The following is an 18,721-nucleotide window of genomic DNA, read 5'->3' as shown; positions in this document are numbered from 1 at the left end:
GAACTTTACAACTTTGGTGCAGCGGGGCTAGGGGAGGCTGGGAAGGGATGTGAAGGTAAACAAAGGAGGAAGCTACAATGCTTGATAAGAAATGTACTCATTATCTTGCCCATGAAATTATAACCCCTCTTTACAATATGTTCACAATAAAAAGTAAAAATTTAAAATAATGAATCCAAGAATCTTGTGACTATTTTATTTCTACTAAACTTTTAATAGTGTGAGCAATATTATGATTTCATATTTTAAAATACTTTTACTATTTGTGGTAATATTCTCTGTTTAATATGATAATAACAAATGTGTGTATGTGGTGTTTGTGTGTGTTTATGTGTTTTTGTGTGTGTGTGCTTTGTGTGTACTTTGTAATGCTTGGGAGATCACACAATTGCTTCACATATTTTAGGCCAATATTTTACCTCTGAGCTATACTATCTAGTTATAATACAAATTGTATTTTAAATTATGACTTTGAAATTTTCATTCCTAGTATGTTTTTTCAAAATTATGTATGATAAAATGTGATCCATCTTCTATCCACGTTAGCAATTGCTATTGTTATTCTATCTCTTATTTACTTGGAAATTAATTATATTCCTAGTACAGCTTCTTTACATTGTAACAGCTCTATACAATGCTTTATTTTCTATTTTATTTTTCCCATGTTATCTGACTTTCAGTCCAATCTATCAGGTGGATTAAAAAGAAACTATATTCAGGACACTTTATTTTTCTCCTTCTCTTCTCTGAAGTCTTTCTGCTTTTTGAAACAAGACCAATGACATACAGCTCCTCTGTGGTCCACCATTCTTCTCCCTCTCACTCTCTTCTGCAGTGCAGCTCAAGTAGTTATCATTCAGCTTTATTATGCTGTACTGCTATCTAAATCTTAACTCATTCCTAAATTAATTTTAGTTGCATTGAGCAGTCTCTAAGACATTTTCTATATATAATATCAGGGGTTTGTATTTTCACAAGGAGTGAAATATGAGTGACTATCAAATATTTAGATATCTCTGTAGAATATTGGTCCACCTGCTCAATAATCTCATATGTAAATTCAAGGAATACAGGTCAGTCAGAGAAATCTTGTAAAATGGTGTAGCTTGAGCCTTCATACTAGCTTTGAATAGTATTACCATCTTTAGTAGTGAAGACAACATAGTTCTACTATAAAAACAGACACATAGAAGAAGGTAACAGATTTGTCAAAAATAAATTCTTAGTTTTATGATCCACAGATTTTGAAAAGGATGCTATGACTTTATGAAATAAAAACAGAAACTTAAATGGTTGTATTGGCACTATTGCCTCTCTAGATTTAAAGAATGATCTTAGACTAGTACCTCAATCCTTTGTTTGTTTGTTTTTCTGCCGGTCATGGGGTTTGAACTCTGGGCTTGGGCGCTGTCCATGTGCTCTTCAGCTCAAGGTGAGCACTTTACCGCTTGAGCAACAGCAAAAACTTCAAGTGTTCTAGTGGTTTATTGGAGATAACAGTCTCATGGACTTTCTTGCCCAGGCTGGCTTTAAACCACGATCCTCAGATCTCAGCCTCCTGAGTAACTAGGATTACAGGCATGAGCCACCGGCACATGGCCTACCTCAAACCTTATAAAGAATGATTATCAAACTAAATGTGAATTGTAAAAACCTATAAAAATTAAATGTAAAAATCCATGACATTGATCAGTAAAGGTTTCTAAAAATTTGACATGGAAAACATTAGGGGCTAAAGAAAAGCAAGAAGTGGATTATATCAAGTGATAACGGTTCATAACTCAAGGGACAGTATAACAGAAATGAAAACATATCCAACAGAGGGCACAGATTGGTTAATGCTACAATGTTAATGCTACAGTGATTCTGAAACTTAAGTATTTTTCTATCTTCTAATTCTATATAAATTTTTTCCTGAATAAGATACTTCTTTAAATAACATATGTAATTTAATAGTCAATAGGAGGAACATATGAAATAAGCTCCTCTTTAGTGTCTAAGAAATAATAAAAAGAAAACTCACTAGTATGACCATAATATAAAAAGAGGACCCAAAATATAGTAATGCATTTGTGGATAAATTGATATTATTCTCATAGTGATCGATTTGTATAATACTGCAATCATTTTAGCAAACAAGTTTTCAAGTCTTCAAAAGGTGAAAGAATTGTACAGGATCCAGGTATTATACTTCTATGAATGTATTAAACAGAAGTAAAAAACTTTTTTGGACAGAGAATGTAGTTAATTGACTGTGTACTTGAATAGTATGTGTGAGACCCTGGAAATGATCCCCAAAAACAAATTTTGAAAAGACACACTATACAGGATGTATGCTGGGCAAATTCCTGTAATTGAATTTTATATCTATTTTAATGTCTGTTCTAAAATTCACAGCATTTCTGTTTGAAGAAATGCAAGTTTGTGAAAATTAGGCTTTGAAAACCTATGAAGGTACAATTCACTTCCAAAGCACTAAAATGTATACAATAAAAGGAGATATTATATTGTAAGTGAATTGCATGTCAAGAAAAAAAACTATTGTTAACACTTCTTCACACAAAATGCAGAATTGTTAAAAAGATATTTTTGGTGCTGGCTAAATACTCTTTGTAAACTGCTGCATTTAAAACAAAGATGTGATTTCTGTTTATTTTGAGGGTATTTTGTCCGTTTGAGTTTATACAGAGATAACTCAATCCAAAAGTATATGTGATAAGTAATTTTTATTATTTTTATTGTGAAAAAACTGTACAGAAGGGTTACAATTACATGGGCAAGATAATGAGTACATTTCTTATCAAGCATTGTAGCCTCCTCCTTTGTTTGCCCTTCCTATCCCTTCCCATCCTCCCCGCCGCCCCACCCAATCCTCCCCACTACCACCCCCCCACCACTGTTGTAAAGTTCATTTTTCGACTTGTACATCTCACTGTTGCAATGGGTTCACCTCTATCCCTATTTTTCCCCCATGGTTTCCCTTATTTGCAATATCTAGTATATGTCTGAGTCAAGCAGAAAAGGTCAGATAAGGTGATGTTAGGGAAATGAACCCTAAGATATGTATTCAAATGTTTTTTTTTCTTTCATGGGATTGTTTCTAACACATTTATAAGATTATTTCTTTGTTGCTTTGTATGTCCCTCCCCGACATTATAACCCGTGCTTTCACTGTATTTGATGTCGGTATAATTTGTGGAGGGGAAGGGAAAAAATTTCTAAGTAATTGAGAAACTTTTCTGGAAGAAACTTTTAACAAATGACAGAAGACACAAATCTATGCATCTGCATTTTATGAAAGTCATATGTTACTTGTTCAATCCAATTGCTTATCTCTACTTTGCTAGGAAAAACGTATTCTCAAGATAAGAGCCAAAAGCAATGAAAAGAACAAAATACACAATCATCTTGATTTATTGGTGAAAGTAACAAATGAAATAAAGCAATTCCACTTAAGGGAATCCAATATTAGTGTATGTGAAGATGTTCCTGAATGCCAATATCCATTAAATTTTTGGAATTTTAATTTCTACAAACATATGAAAACTAGAACAAGAAAACAAATATAGACTTAGAGTGAACCAACCTTGAAATCATTTTCTTAATTTTTTTGAAATCACAAAAGAACTGATACTCTTTGCTTTGGAAATCATTTAAAAATATTTATCACTTATGATAATTCAAATACCAAGCAAGAGTAATTTTATATAATCATTATAAATATCATTTTATTACTATTGTAAAATAGAATAAAAATAGAATAAAAAAACGACTCCCAGTATATGACCTACCTATCATTATTCCTAACTTCTAATCATTACCTAAATATCTTAAACAGTATAAATAGTCATGTCTTTAACACAGACGTAAATGTTCTATACTTTTTACTTAACATTTTCCAGGGGTATGTATTCATGTTTCTAAGAAATGTTCACAGCAGTTAAAAGATGCCTTTGTGAAATTAATGTGATACAATTTGTTGTTGGTGGTGTTGTTTGCAAGGCCTGGGCATTGTCCCTAAGCATTTTTATGCTCAAAGACAGCACTCCAGAAATTGAGGAAAAGAGCTAATTCCTGTTTTCAGTGGTTAATTGGAGATAAGAATTGAATAAGTACTTTTCTGTCTGGGCTGGTTTTGGAAACAATTCTAAGATCTCAGCACCCAGAATAGCTCATATTATAAGGGTGAGTTACCGGCACTTGGTTTCATGAAGTATTTTTTTTTAATTTTAATTATGTTTTAAGATGTTTGTTTCACTATGATGTATATCATTCTGCAAATAAATTTAGATATATGTATATATTTCTGATGACAAATTATCTCTAAAAATGTACTATTTTACACATAACATTTATATATATATATATATATATATATATATATATATATATATATATGACAGACACCCTCTAAAATTTTCATGTTACTATTCTTGACTTTTTTCATTTCAAATATATACACTCTATTTTTCTAAAACTTTCCTAGAATAAAATAACTAATATTTCAATAGAAAGTAGAGTTTATTACTTTCAAGTGAATTTTAGATATACATATGATATTGTAGTAACATTTACAGTATATTACTTGAAAAGGTTCTGCCCAAACTCTTAAATATTTGTTTGTAGTTAAGGAGAGGGAGGAGGTTAATTCATACTGATTAGGAATTTTCAATGCTTAAAAAAATCTATTCCATAATTTGTTATAAGCACATAGTGAAGCAACCTGATATGGTTTAGTTTTTTTTGTTTATTTGTTCAAAATTTCAATATGGATGCATGCAGAGTGGTAACATTAAAATTATTAATCAAAAGACAAATAATAATAAAATCATAGACACATATCCAACGTTCAATAATTAGCACTTATGATACTAATAATAATTTTGATGGAGAGGATGATGACCACAGTGTAGCCTGATAATGACGATGTTGTGATTGAAAAGGAAAAAAAAATCTTTACATATCTTTGAAGCTAAATTTCCCACATTGAATGCATAGTTATAAACAGAGTTGGATTACATATAATAACAATAACAAGAGGAAGGATGGGAAGGTGGCTCAGAGGCAGAGTGCTGGCCTTGCCTATATGAGGCTCTGGGTTTGATTCCTCAGCACCACATAAGCAGAAAAAGCAGGAAGTGGCACTGTGGCTCAAGTGGTAGAGTGCATTGAGCTGAAGAGCTGAGGGACAGTGCCAGGCCCAGAGTCCAGGCCCCATGACGAACCAAAAAGAAAAAAAAAAAAAGAACCAGAATAACAAGAGGAGAGTTTGAATATCAAGAAATACAATCACATAAACAGGTAGAGACAGTAAAAACCGTAATGTTATTCCAGCGGTCATTCTAATGTATACTCACTGTTCTTGGTGGTATTATTTTCTTATAAATAAAATCATTTATTTCCATATTTTGATGGACTAAGATGTAGGTTTCAACTTAGTATGAATAATTCAAATAACATTCTCATATAGATACTATTCAATAACCAATGTTTACCAATGATATATTAAGAACATGTTCTTCATTACAGCTGTAAATACATGATACAATTTACATAATACCACTTACATAACTGCAGTTACCATAAAAGGACACAACCTACAGAGCCAGGAGTTAAAATTCATTTTTATTTCTGCATGAAACTATTTCTGACTTTATACCAACAAACTGAATTTGACTCTTTCCTTATTTGTAAGCTAAGGTAGAAAATGTAAGGACTGTTTACTTTCTTTTTCCTTGCTCTAGAATTCAACAAATATAGTCTTCAATATTTCTAGTAGATTACATCCATTTACAGGTGAGAAATATAAGACCAACAGTCAATGTTGTGAGTAAATAATGGTACTAGAATTTTTCTCTGAGTTCTTTACTCTGTGTGCTGAAAAGGAGAGTCATTTGGTGAAGAAGAGGACCAATATGAAAAGACTATGGGGAAAAATGCATACTTTGTAAACAGTTGTTTTAGGACTGAGTGACTGGTGATGAGTATTTGCAATAGGCTGGTGTCAGGGACATAAAAAGGAGTACATAGAAATTACATTATGACAGAAACTGAAAAAATCTTGATCATTCATCTTATCTATGGATGGAGGTAGGGTAAGAAGAAATATAAAGTGTTTTCACATCTCTGTCTCCTAACTGTGTTAGTTACATTCTTGGTGATAAGGACTACAGGAGGAAAAGATGGATTTAGAGGAAAATAAACTCTCTGATAGTTCTAAGGTTTATGTTAAACAGATGCCAAGATAGGTCTGTTTGAACAACATCAAAATATCCACGAACATGAATATGAAATGTAATGATAAAATCAGGGACATTATTAAAGGGAAGAGGAAAAGGAAAGTTCTGACAAAAGTGTGAACAATGTGAGTACCAGTGTGGACAAGATTGGAGGAAAGAGATAAACAAGGAAGTTCCAGGAAGATGGCGGAGGAGAAGCTGGAATCTGAACAAGCTCTTGCATAGAAAACAGTTTCAGAGTTCCAGTGAACAGTCCCAAGCCAGAGAATCACACCAAGTGTGCCATCACAGGACAGAGAGTTAGTCAAGAGAGGGGAAGCCAAGCAGACACATCTGAGCAGCTGCCGCTGCGGCGGCAGGGTCCCAGCGGCGACCACCGCCGCGGAGGCATACCTGAGACGCAGTCCGGGACGAAGGAGCCAGACGCAGCGGACGAGCGGATTCTACTCAACACCAGCAAGAACCGACAAGGAGCGGACAACTTCATCCTGCACTTTGCAGACCAGAGATGACCCGAGATCCAAGACTCCGCGTGAGTAGAAGCCCCACTTCCTCACTCCTCTGGGAGCAGAGGAGGGAAGGCCACCCCTCCCCCCCCAGCACCAGTGATCTCCATCTTGGATACTGACAAAGCTCGGAGGAGCGGCTAGCTCCAGCTCAGGCCTTGGAATAGAGCTAGTCATTTGGCAGGTCACAGGAACTTGGCGGCGAGGTGACCTCACAGACTCAGTTCCATCCAGGGAGGGGTCGCCCAGCTCAGGCACCAGCCACTGGAGTGGCTCTCCTCACTGGGTGGCCAGAGCCAGAGGCTGCCCCTCCCTCTAGCAGCCACCACAATCAATTGAAAAACAGAAACCCTGAGAATGGCTCCAGGCTGGGTGCTGTGAATTTTTTTTCACAAAATAGCCCCAGGGAAAAGCTACTGTTCGTTGAAAGGCCTCAACTCTACCCAGAACCTAGCCTCATCACTGCATCCCCCTCTTTTGTGATTCTCAAAGCAGATCACCCTCCCAGTAAACTAACCTGGGAGGGGGATCTCAAAATCTTGGGTAAAGCAGAGCATTTTCCTGCCTGTTCCAACAAACTGACTTAAGAAACCAATCAAGCCACAGGACCTCAAGCTGACCAGAGACTCCAACCAGACTCTGGTTACAGACAAAAGGGAGATACAGGACTCTTCCCACCCCTCCCAAAAAAAAAAAAAAAAATCAAAGAACTTTTTTTTTCTTCTTCTTCTTTTCTTTTTTTCTTTTTCTTGTTTTGTTTTTTTTCGTTTTTTGTTACCTTATATATATATAAAAAAATTTTTTTGCTTTTCTAAAACTTTTATTAATCTTTAATTTTTGCCTCTTCTGAAAAATAATTGTTTTCCATTAACTTTTTTTTTTTTTTCTCTTCTTATAATTTTTATTTTAGGAATACGTGAATGTGTGTTTTCTTTTCTTTTCTTGTCTTCTTTCTCTTTTTCTTTCATTCTTAATTATCTTTTTGTTTTTTTTTCTAGCTCTACTAAACTTCTGATCTTTTCTTCTCACTTTCCTATCCTTTCCATCTTTTCCTCTTTGTTCATCTTTATGTGACTTAACTCTTGTCCTGCACATCCTCAGATAAACCCGTAGTTAACCAGTAGACCCTATCCCCCATTGTGTACACACTTAATCCACAAACTTATTACTCAATTCAAAACCTCTGAGACTTAAATTCACTAATAGCAGTACTTTATACCTATACAATATTTTAAGCATTTTTTTAAAGTTTTTCTCATCTCCTCTATGTCCCTCCCTTTCTCTCAACATATTCATATTCCTCTATAAATAGATGGTCTTTTAATCTCTAAAATAACATTAATTTTTACGTTTCTATTTTTTTTCTGGTCTCTTTTCATTCCTCTTTCCCTTTCTTCTTTTTCTCTCTCTCTCTACTTACATCCTACCCAACCTATTTCCTGCATTGTGATTAGGACATAGTTAACTCTCCCTGTGCCTCCCCACACCAATCTATTCCTATTTTTTACCCACATCTCTTCCTAACCCTAATAATTTCTGGCTTTCCAAATTCTTCTCTGCGGTTCAAAGTTCTTTAACATATAGTTGTTTGATGTCGAATAGATGTATCTGTTGAACTAGATTGTATCTGTAGACTATTGACTGTACAAATGCAAACTTTGGTTGATGGTTGCCTTAAGATAGTGTTCTAGCACAAAACTGGTGCTATCTTCATCTCAAATGGGCAGAGTAAGCCGGAAAAACACAAGAAAAATGGCAAATTCGGGTATCTCAATTCCCAATCCTGATAATCAGGGGTTAGAACAGATAATGAATAATCCAGAGGAGAGTTCCCAAACAGCTCTACAAACACTGGTGGCAAACATGATAAATGAAAAGTTTGACAACGTACAAAGGACTCTGTATGAGCGTGATAGGGAGAGAGAGGAGGCATCCCAGAAGTTTATACAGGAATATCATAAGCGTGAGGAAGCTACTCAAAAACTGATACAGGAGTTGCGTGAACAACTTGAGAATACTCAAAGAGAAAGGGAGGAATGGCGTGAGCAGGCTGAGAACACTCAAAGAGATCTGCAGGAATCCCACGAACGGGAGGAAGCTAATCAAAGAGTAATACAGGAATTGAGAGACCAGGTAGAGAACACACAAAGATCACTAAAGGCATTCATGGAATCCATTAACAAAGAGCTGAAGGAAGTCAGGGAGACCACAAAGGGAATGCTGAATGGAACCCAACAGAAGGAATGGGAGCCCAAAGAAACCATAACCAATCAACTAAGTGATTTGAGGACAAACACTGAACACCAAATTAAGGAAGTAAAGAAATTCATACAAGACCTAAAACAGAGCTTCAACAAAGAACTTGAAGCCATCAAAGCTGACCAACTAGAAGGAAAAGAGATAAAAAACAAAGTAGAGAGTCTTGACAGCAGGTTAGACCATGCAGAAGATCGAATCTCAGGGATTGAAGACAGCCTAGATATTATAGAGAAAGAACATACAACCATACAAGACAAGTCCAAGAAATATGATAGATCTATCCAACACCTGGAAGACACCATCAGAAGGCCTAATCTAAGGATAATGGGTGTAGAGGAACACCTAGAAACAGAAGTTAATGGTCTAGGAAATCTGTTTAACAGGATCCTAGCAGAGAACTTCCCAAACATGCAAAAAGATAGGCCTGTCCAGATACAAGAAGCCTTTAGAACCCCAAATAGACCAGACCAGAATAGGACATCCCACCGTCACATTATAATCCACACAGGATCAACTCAGAACAAGGAAAAGATCCTTAAAGCTGTCAGGGAGAAAAGGGTAATCACTTATAAAGGGAAACCAATTAGAATCACCTCAGATTTCTCAGCAGAGACAATCAAAGCAAGAAGAGCCTGGAATGATGTATGCCATGCCCTAAAAACAAACAACTATCAACCAAGAATACTGTACCCAGCTAAACTCTCCTTCATAACTGAAGGCCAAATAAAAACCTTCCATAGCAAAGAAAAATTGAAACAATACATCTCCACCAAACCAGCCCTACAAAAGATTCTTAAAGATGTCCTACACATAGAAAACCAACAAGACCTCAATAAAGGCCAAGAAACTGCACCCAAACTGAGAATCCAAGAACCATAGGAAGAACCCAGTTTTCGCAGCCCCCAAGAAGGTAGATAACATGGCAGGAACTCCCAAATACCTCTCAGTCCTATCTCTTAATGTTAACGGACTGAACTCTCCAATTAAGCGACATAGACTGTCTAGTTGGATTAAAAAACAAGACCCTTCTATCTGCTGCCTGCAGGAGTCACATCTTGCCCATAAAAACAAACACATTTTCAATGTTAAAGGCTGGAACAAAATCTACCAAGCAAACGGACCGCATAAACAGGCGGGAGTTGCAATCCTAATATCAGATAAAATAGACTTCAAATTAAAATTCATGAAAAGAGATAAAGAAGGTCGCTACATACTAATTAAAGGATCTCTCCTTCAGGAGGATATTACAATTCTAAATATCTATTCGCCAAACAATGGAGCACCCAAATTTATCAAAGAAACACTACTTTCCCTCAAATCCCATATAGATCCAAAGACATTAATCGTTGGGGATTTTAACACACCACTCTCCCCACTAGATAGATCAACTCGGCAAAAACTCAACAGAGAAACCGCAGATCTAAACAGCTGCATAGATCAATTAGACTTAACAGACATTTACCGAACATTTCACCCAGCAGCATCAGAATACACGTTTTTCTCAGCAGCACATGGAACGTTTTCTAAAATAGACCACATTTTAGGCCACAAAGCAAACTTGTCTAAATTCAGAAACATTGAAGTTATACCTTGCATTCTCTCTGACCACAAGGGAATAAAGTTAGAACTCAACACCAAAAGCCACCAAAGAAAGTCCGGTATCACATGGAGGCTGAACAACACACTGCTGAATCATGAGTGGGTCATGGAAGAGATTAGAAAGGAAATTCAAATGTTCATGCTATTCAACAAAAATGAACACACAAAATACCAGCTCCTCTGGGACACAGCAAAGGCAGTACTCAGAGGCAAGTTTATAGCTCTGAGCTCCTACATCAACAAATTGGAGAGATCTGAAACTAACAATTTAATGACACATCTAAACCTCCTTGAAAAAGAGCAGCAAGATAAACCCCAATCCAGTAGACGGAAAGAAATAATCAAAATTAAATCAGAATTAAATGAAGTAGAATCCAAAAAAACTATAGAAAGAATCAACAAAACAAAGAGTTGGTTCTTTGAAAAAATTAACAAAATTGACAGACCCTTAGCAAATCTTATCAGAAAAAGAAGAGAACACACCCAAATTAATAAACTCAGAGATGAGAATGGAAACATCACCACGGAAACAAGCAAGATTCAGAACATTATAAGGGAATACTTCTCAAAACTTTATGCTAATAAGTTTGAGAACTTGACAGAAATGGACCTCTTCCTAGCAAATATTGACATGCCAAAACTAAACCAAGATGAGGTAAACTACCTTAACAGGCCCATATCAAGCATTGAAATAGAAACAGCAATAAGAGACCTCCCAGCTAAGAAAAGTCCAGGACCAGATGGTTTTACAGCGGAATTTTACAAGGCCTTCAAAGCAGAGCTCACACCAATTCTCCTCCAACTCTTCAATGAAATTGAAAGAGAAAGCTCACTACCGAACACATTCTATGAAGCCATCATAACCCTCATCCCAAAACCAGGTAGGGACTCATCAAAGAAAGAGAACTATAGACCCATTTCTTTGATGAACACTGATGCGAAACTTCTCAACAAAATTTTGGTCAATCGACTTCAACAATTCATCCAAAAAATCATACACCACGATCAAACAGGATTCATATCAGGGATGCAAAGCTGGTTCAATATACGCAAATCAATTAATATTATTCATCACATCAACAGGAGCAAGAATAAGAACCACATGGTTATCTCAATAGACGCAGAAAAAGCATTTGACAAGATCCAACACCCCTTTATGATGAAGGTTTTGGAAAAATTAGGAATCCATGGAACATTCCTCAATACAATAAAGGCTGTATATGACAAACCTACAGCCAGCATTATACTCAATGGTGAAAAACTAAAGCCATTTCCTCTTAACTCAGGAACAAGACAAGGATGCCCACTCTCTCCACTTCTTTTCAATCTAGTATTAGAATGCCTAGCTACAGCAATAAGACAAGATGCAGACATAAAGGGGATCCAAATAGGGAAAGAAGAAATAAAACTCTCTCTCTTTGCAGATGACATGATCTTGTATTTAAAGAATCCCATAGACTCCACTCCCAAATTACTCAAGCTGATTCAAAACTTTGGCAAAGTAGCAGGTTATAAAATTAACCCCCAAAAATCAATGGCTTTTCTGTATGCCAACAATGAGAAAAGTGTGGCTGAAATTAGGAAAGCAACTCCATTTGTAATAGCCTCACAAAAAATAAAATACCTAGGAATTAACTTAACTAAAGAAGTGAAGGACCTCTATGATGAAAACTTTAAAATCTTGAAAAAGGAAATCAACACAGAACTTAAAAAATGGCAAAACCTCCCATGCTCCTGGATTGGAAAGATTAACATCGTGAAAATGGCAATACTTCCCAAGGCTATCTACAAATTCAACGCAATACCTATCAAAATTCCACCCTCATTCTTCAAGGAAATAGAAGAGGCAATCCAAAAATTCATATGGAACAATAAAAGACCCCGAATAGCAAAAACGCTCCTCAACGGAAAGAATACTGCTGGAGGAATATCAATACCAAATTTCAAACTCTACTATAAAGCCATAGTAATCAAAACAGCTTGGTATTGGCATAAGAACAGACCTCAGGACCAATGGAATAGAATTGAAAACCCAGAAATGAACCTACAGACCTATAGCCATCTAATCTTCGATAAGGGAGCTAAAACAATAGAATGGAAGACAGACAGCCTCTTCAGTAAATGGTGCTGGCAAAACTGGTTAACTACATGTAGAAAACTAAAGCTAGATCCTTATATATCACCCTGCACCAGAATCAACTCCAAATGGATCAAAGACCTTGAACTCAAAGCAGACACTCTGAAAACATTACAGGATGGAATAGGAGAAACCCTGGGTCTCCTTGGCTCAGGCCGAAATTTTCTGAATAGAGACCCGGAAACACAACAAATCAAAGAAAGGCTGGACAAATGGGATTGTATAAGGTTGCAGAGCTTCTGCAGGGCAAATGACATAGCTAGCAAGATCAATAGAAAGCCCACGGACTGGGAGAAGATCTTTACTAGCCATACAACGGACAAGGGTCTCATATCTAAAATATACTTGGAACTCAAAAAATTAAACCACCGAACAACAAATCCTCAAAGAAACAACTGCCCAATAAGTAAGTGGGCGAAAGACTTAAAGAGAAACTTCTCTGAAGAAGAAAGAAGGATGGCCAATAGACACATGAAGAAATGTTCAACATCCCTAGCCATAAAAGAAATGCAAATCAAAACAACATTGAGATATCACCTCACTCCAGTTAGAACAGCAAAAATCAAGAACTCTAACAACAACAGATGCTGGAGGGGATGTGGACAGAAAGGAACCTTACTTCATTGTTGGTGGGAATGTAAACTTGTTCAACCACTTTGGAAAGCAGTATGGAGGTTCCTCAAAAGACTCCACATAGAGCTCCCCAACGACCCAGCAATCCCACTTTTGGGCATTTACCCAAATGATCACAAACAAGGCCACACTAAAGCTACCAGCACAACTATGTTTATTGCAGCATTATTTACCATAGCTAAGACATGGAACCAACCCAGATGCCCCTCAGTAGATGAATGGATCAAGAAGATGTGGTATATATACACAATGGAATTCTATGCCTCCATCAGAAAGAATGACATTGCCCCATTTGTTAGGAAATGGAAAGGCTTGGAAAAAATTATATTAAGTGAAGTAAGTCAGGCCCAAAGAAACATAGGTCCCATGGTTTCCCTTATTTGCAATATCTAGTATAGGTATGAGTCAAGCGGAAAAAGTCAGATAATGTGATGTTAGGAAAACAAAACCTCAAATATGTATTTTAATGTTTTTGTTTCTTTCATGCATGTGTTTCTAATGCATTTATAAGATTATTTCTTTGTTGCTTTGTATGTCCCTCCCCCACAGTGTAACCCCTGCTTTCACTATATTTGATGTCAGTATAACATGTGGAGGAGACGGGGACAAACAAGTCGTTTAAGGATTCAGGTGGACCTGTTGCAACAATGAGAAGTACAAAATGTCATGTCAAAACCAGCTTTACAATGTCGGTGAGGGGGGGGGGAGGGGGGGTATGATTGGGTGGGAGGGAGGGGGGAGGCTGGGAAGGGAGGTGAAGGGTAAACAAAGGAGGAGGATGCAATGCTTGGTAAGAAATGTATGCATTATCCTGCCCATGTAATTGTAACCCCTCTGTACAGTATGTTCTCAAATAAAATAAAATAAAATTTAAAAAAAAAAAATAGCAAAAAATCAAAAAAAAACAAAACAAAAAAAAAAAAAAAAAAAGAGATAAACAAGGAAACAAAAGGTAATAAACACAGATTTACAGAAGAAAAGGAAGGAAAGAAATTTCAGTAAGGAAATCTACTATTTGGATTTGAAAAGTAAAAGGACATAGACAAGATCAATAAGAACAGTGTTTTGGTGAAAGTCATATTGATAAAATGTTGAGCTATGAATGTGGAGACAAAATTCTGGACCAATAAATTCAACAGGTCCTGTTGATTCTAAATGTTGGGAACAAATGCTTTAATCCTGACCTTAGAAATATTATACAGATATAACTGTCATGAACTTTTCTTAGAGGTATTCTGTGAACATTTTTGAAAACTTTAGCCAGGAGTTTATAGATTGAACTGAAGCACAGACAAGCCTAATTTGTCCTACAGTTCCAATTAGTGACTCATCTCTCCATATCAGTTTGGGATTTTATTGAAATATATTTAGATATGTTTGGATATCTTATCAGCCTACTCATTATAAATGTAGGACAAGTAACACCAAGTATTAAGTTGAACATACAGCTTTACGGATGTGACTGAAGACTCCTCAAATTGATTCTTCTTTAAAATAGAAAATGCTTCAATAGCTATTGACACATCATAACTGCCAAATACTCTATTGAGATGTAATTCTTGTTAAGTATATCTCCATGCTGAAATATCCCTGTCTATCAACCTGACACAAATTCATATATGTAGGAAAGTGTTCTTATAAATTTCAAGCTTTTATTGAATGGAAGAGTTCAGACATTACCCTCACCACTAGGATTAAATGCCTAAAAAGATAAGACATTTTGCTTTAATGCCTTTCTTTCATTTTCTCATACACATTGCCAAGTTGTGAAGGTTTCTGTTGTAACAATAATACAATCATGACTTGTATTAACACAACATCTAGGATCTAATGTTAATTCAGATACTTAGTAATTAGCTCCAAATTTTGTGGATATTTTTATTTCTTTAGGGTAAACTAATGAGCTCCAGGAAAATTTCCCTACGGAGCCTTTCAATTCTAATATCACTGTCTCAAAATGCTTTAAATTCTACATCCTCTAATGTGGGCATAGGATTATATTGTGGAACTTTTCTCCTCAGAGATTAAGTATTACTCTATTGCTTAACATGGACAAAGTACTTTCATACATAGACTGGGCGTGTGCAAACAAGAAGTGGTAGTTGAACAATGTTCTTAGCAGTTTGTAAAGATGAAATGGAAATAGAGCAACTATGAACTCAAAAGAAATGTGCAAAAAAGACAAAGGCAGAAAGTAGAATGTGCCAAGAAAAACTGAAGTATAATTTCAAATAATGTGCTCAGGTGTGAGGGTGTGTTCAATGTACAGTTTCAGACAATGTAGTTGGATGTCCTGGGGAAAAACGGCTTTAAACTATTCTGGGATAATTGTAAAAATAGAAGCCCTAACTCTGACTCTAATCAGCCACAACATCATCAACTTAGGGACTATTTTCCAAGTGCAAAACTGAGAAAAAGAGGGCTTATCACAGTTAGTGTTCAAGTTGAAGCAATGGCAATCACATAACTTTTCTTATAAGTATTCATTTATTTTGGAGCATTAGAGTAGGAAAAAGCCAAGTAAAAATTCTGCATGTACCTAAATTAAGTGGGACGTGTTATATTGGGATCTCTTTAATTTGGTAGTTATAGATTATATTTTTTTGTACTGTAACTTGGGAAAATTGTCTGCTGTCAGTTATTTTCTTCTCTTACCCTTATTTTGCCCTTCCACTTACATGATTATTATGTAAAGAGACATAATTGAGCTTGCATTTCTAAATCCTTCAAATTATCTGAACTAATTCATACTTCTGGCAGCCTCCTATATCTTTCTCAAGGGAAATATTTTGTCACTACCATTTTTATCCTATATGATATTGGATATCTTCCTGCCTAATTCAGTGCAAGATATCCATTAGACTCATTCAGATATCTCAACACTTGTACCAACATAAAATACTATCTTATTTGGAAATCATGACATTAGTATATCTGCTGAGTTGCCATCTGTCATTTTGAATGGCCTTAAGTGATACTTACATGCAATCATGTTTTAAACCGATATACCACTCAGTAGATGAGGGAATTGAAAATATGTGTTTTATATATGTATGGAGGAATTCTATGCTTCCAATTTATAAGGAAATGGAAAGAGCTGGAAAAATCCTACTAAGAAAAATAAGCAAGACACAAAGAAACAGATTCCATGGTTTCCCTCATTTGTAATAACTAGGAAATATCTAGGATAGTCCTAGCAGATGAGTAGAATGACTCAATAGCTATGTATAAATGACCACATAAAATGATGCTGAGCAAAATAAACTCCTAGATATGGAAAGAGAGGTTTTACTTTGTGGTTGTTGTTTTTAATGTACTATGTGATTTCTTTTGTGTTTTCCTCTATGGTTTGTCCACTGTTGTACTTGATTTCAGTATCCTGTGTATTGTATATACATTTATCTTCATTTGGCAAGGGAAACGGAATAATAAAATGGCCCAACAAAGGACAAAAGGAAAACCAATGCAATAGCAACACTCACAAGACAACATGTTAGAAATTTACTTTACAACTTGCGAGGAGTATTGGGGTGAAGGAAAAGTGTGAGAAAAATAAGGGAGGGGGTAAAAATTTTGAGATGTTATATATCCACTACCTTACAATTACTGCAACCCCTTCTATATATCACCTTGGCAATAAAATTAACTTAAAAATGAGCTGCATAATATATAATTTCACTGTATTGGTATAATAAATATTATTCTATGTGTATTATCTTTTATAAAAATGAACATTTTGCCTGCTAATTTGAATTACCTCTTTATTTATCGGAGGGACATCGACATGAATGTTATCAAACTACACAATATTGTCAGAATACGCTTGCCATTATTTTTTAAAAAACATTATTTTGTATTGTCTCATACTAAAACAGAAAATAGTTCAATTCTATGGAAACTCCTAACTTTGAAAACTCACTAATTGTTAAGAGGACAGAATATATCTGTTCCTCAACATTATTATGACTACTAACTACTCATTTTCAAATTCTGAACATGCCATACCAGAGACATTCAAAACAGTAACTGTTTGCATTTTAATTAATTCAGCAATAGATGCAGTTTCCAATGAGGCATTACATACTTAAAAGTCAACAGGAAAATAGACACATTCTGGTAGAGGATAACACTATGAAGTATCTATAATAATTAATTCCTTAAGAGTAAACATTTCTTCATCAGAGTAAGCTATTATTTCTATGACAATCAATCCCAAGTTTTTATGCCATAAAGTCATTCTAGCCCAACAATTTCCAACTTGTAAGGTGCACCTTAAAATTCCCTAAATTCACATCATGAATCCTTTATCACTATTGTGAAAAAATACTACAATTATCCTAATGTGATGTCCTTCCTATTGTGGCAAGAATACTACACTAAACTTTGCTACATCATTTTCACCGCAGTGGTATTCCTGAGATCAGAACACTTGCAAATATTATTTATTTTTATTTTATTTTATATTTATCTTATTATATATATATTATCTATCATAGATATTCATTAGGTCTGTATATATTAATATAAGATTTGAAGATTATGGTTGAAAGCCCACCCAGGCAGGAAGGTTCTTTAGATTCTTACCTCCAATAAACTCATAAGGAAAAGCCAGACCCAAGAGGCACTGAGGTTCAAGTGGTAGAGCAGTAGCCTGGAGCAAAAACAGGTCAGGGACAGTGCCCAAGGCCTGAGGTTAAGCCCTAGGACAAACAAAGCAACAAAAACAAAATAAAAACAAACCTCAAACCTAGCATTTTTCTCATTGTATACAGAGGTACATAATTAAGAAAATTTCTTCCTGTGTTATGTATAGGTAGAAAAAAAAGATGTCACACAATTACTCTCTTCATACCACATTACACCAAAGTCTCAAAAGATTGCTCCTTTTCTATATAAATTAATATAATCAATTTGTTGACAGTTTGTCTAGATTATTCACATTATCTTCTTACACATGAACTGTTGGAATTATCTATTAACTAAGTTCTTATTATACCTCCCTTGAAAGAATATTATATTTTTTTTGTGAGGGTCCGGTTGTGGGGCCTGAAGTCTGGGCCTGGGCACTGTCCCTCAGCTCTTCAGCTCATGGCTAGTGCTCCACCACTTGAACCACAGCGCCACTTCTGGCTTTTTTCTTTTTGCTTATGTGGTGCTGAGGAATCAAACCCAGGGACTCAGGCATGCAAGGCAAGCGCTCAACCACTGAGCCACCTTCCCAGCTGAAAGAATATTCTAGTCAATTAGAATGCCAGACTAATTAGTGAATTTGTAAATTAAATCTTTTACTTGAAAAGAATTTTGTAGTATCCTATAGAATATTAAATCACAAACAAAAAATATCTATT

Source organism: Dipodomys spectabilis, unplaced genomic scaffold (assembly GCF_019054845.1).
Source record: "Dipodomys spectabilis isolate Male_0828 unplaced genomic scaffold, ASM1905484v1 ptg000654l, whole genome shotgun sequence".
Classification (NCBI taxonomy): domain Eukaryota; kingdom Metazoa; phylum Chordata; class Mammalia; order Rodentia; family Heteromyidae; genus Dipodomys; species Dipodomys spectabilis.
The sequence above is the reverse complement of the archived record's forward strand: the minus strand, read 5'-3'. Positions refer to the sequence as shown.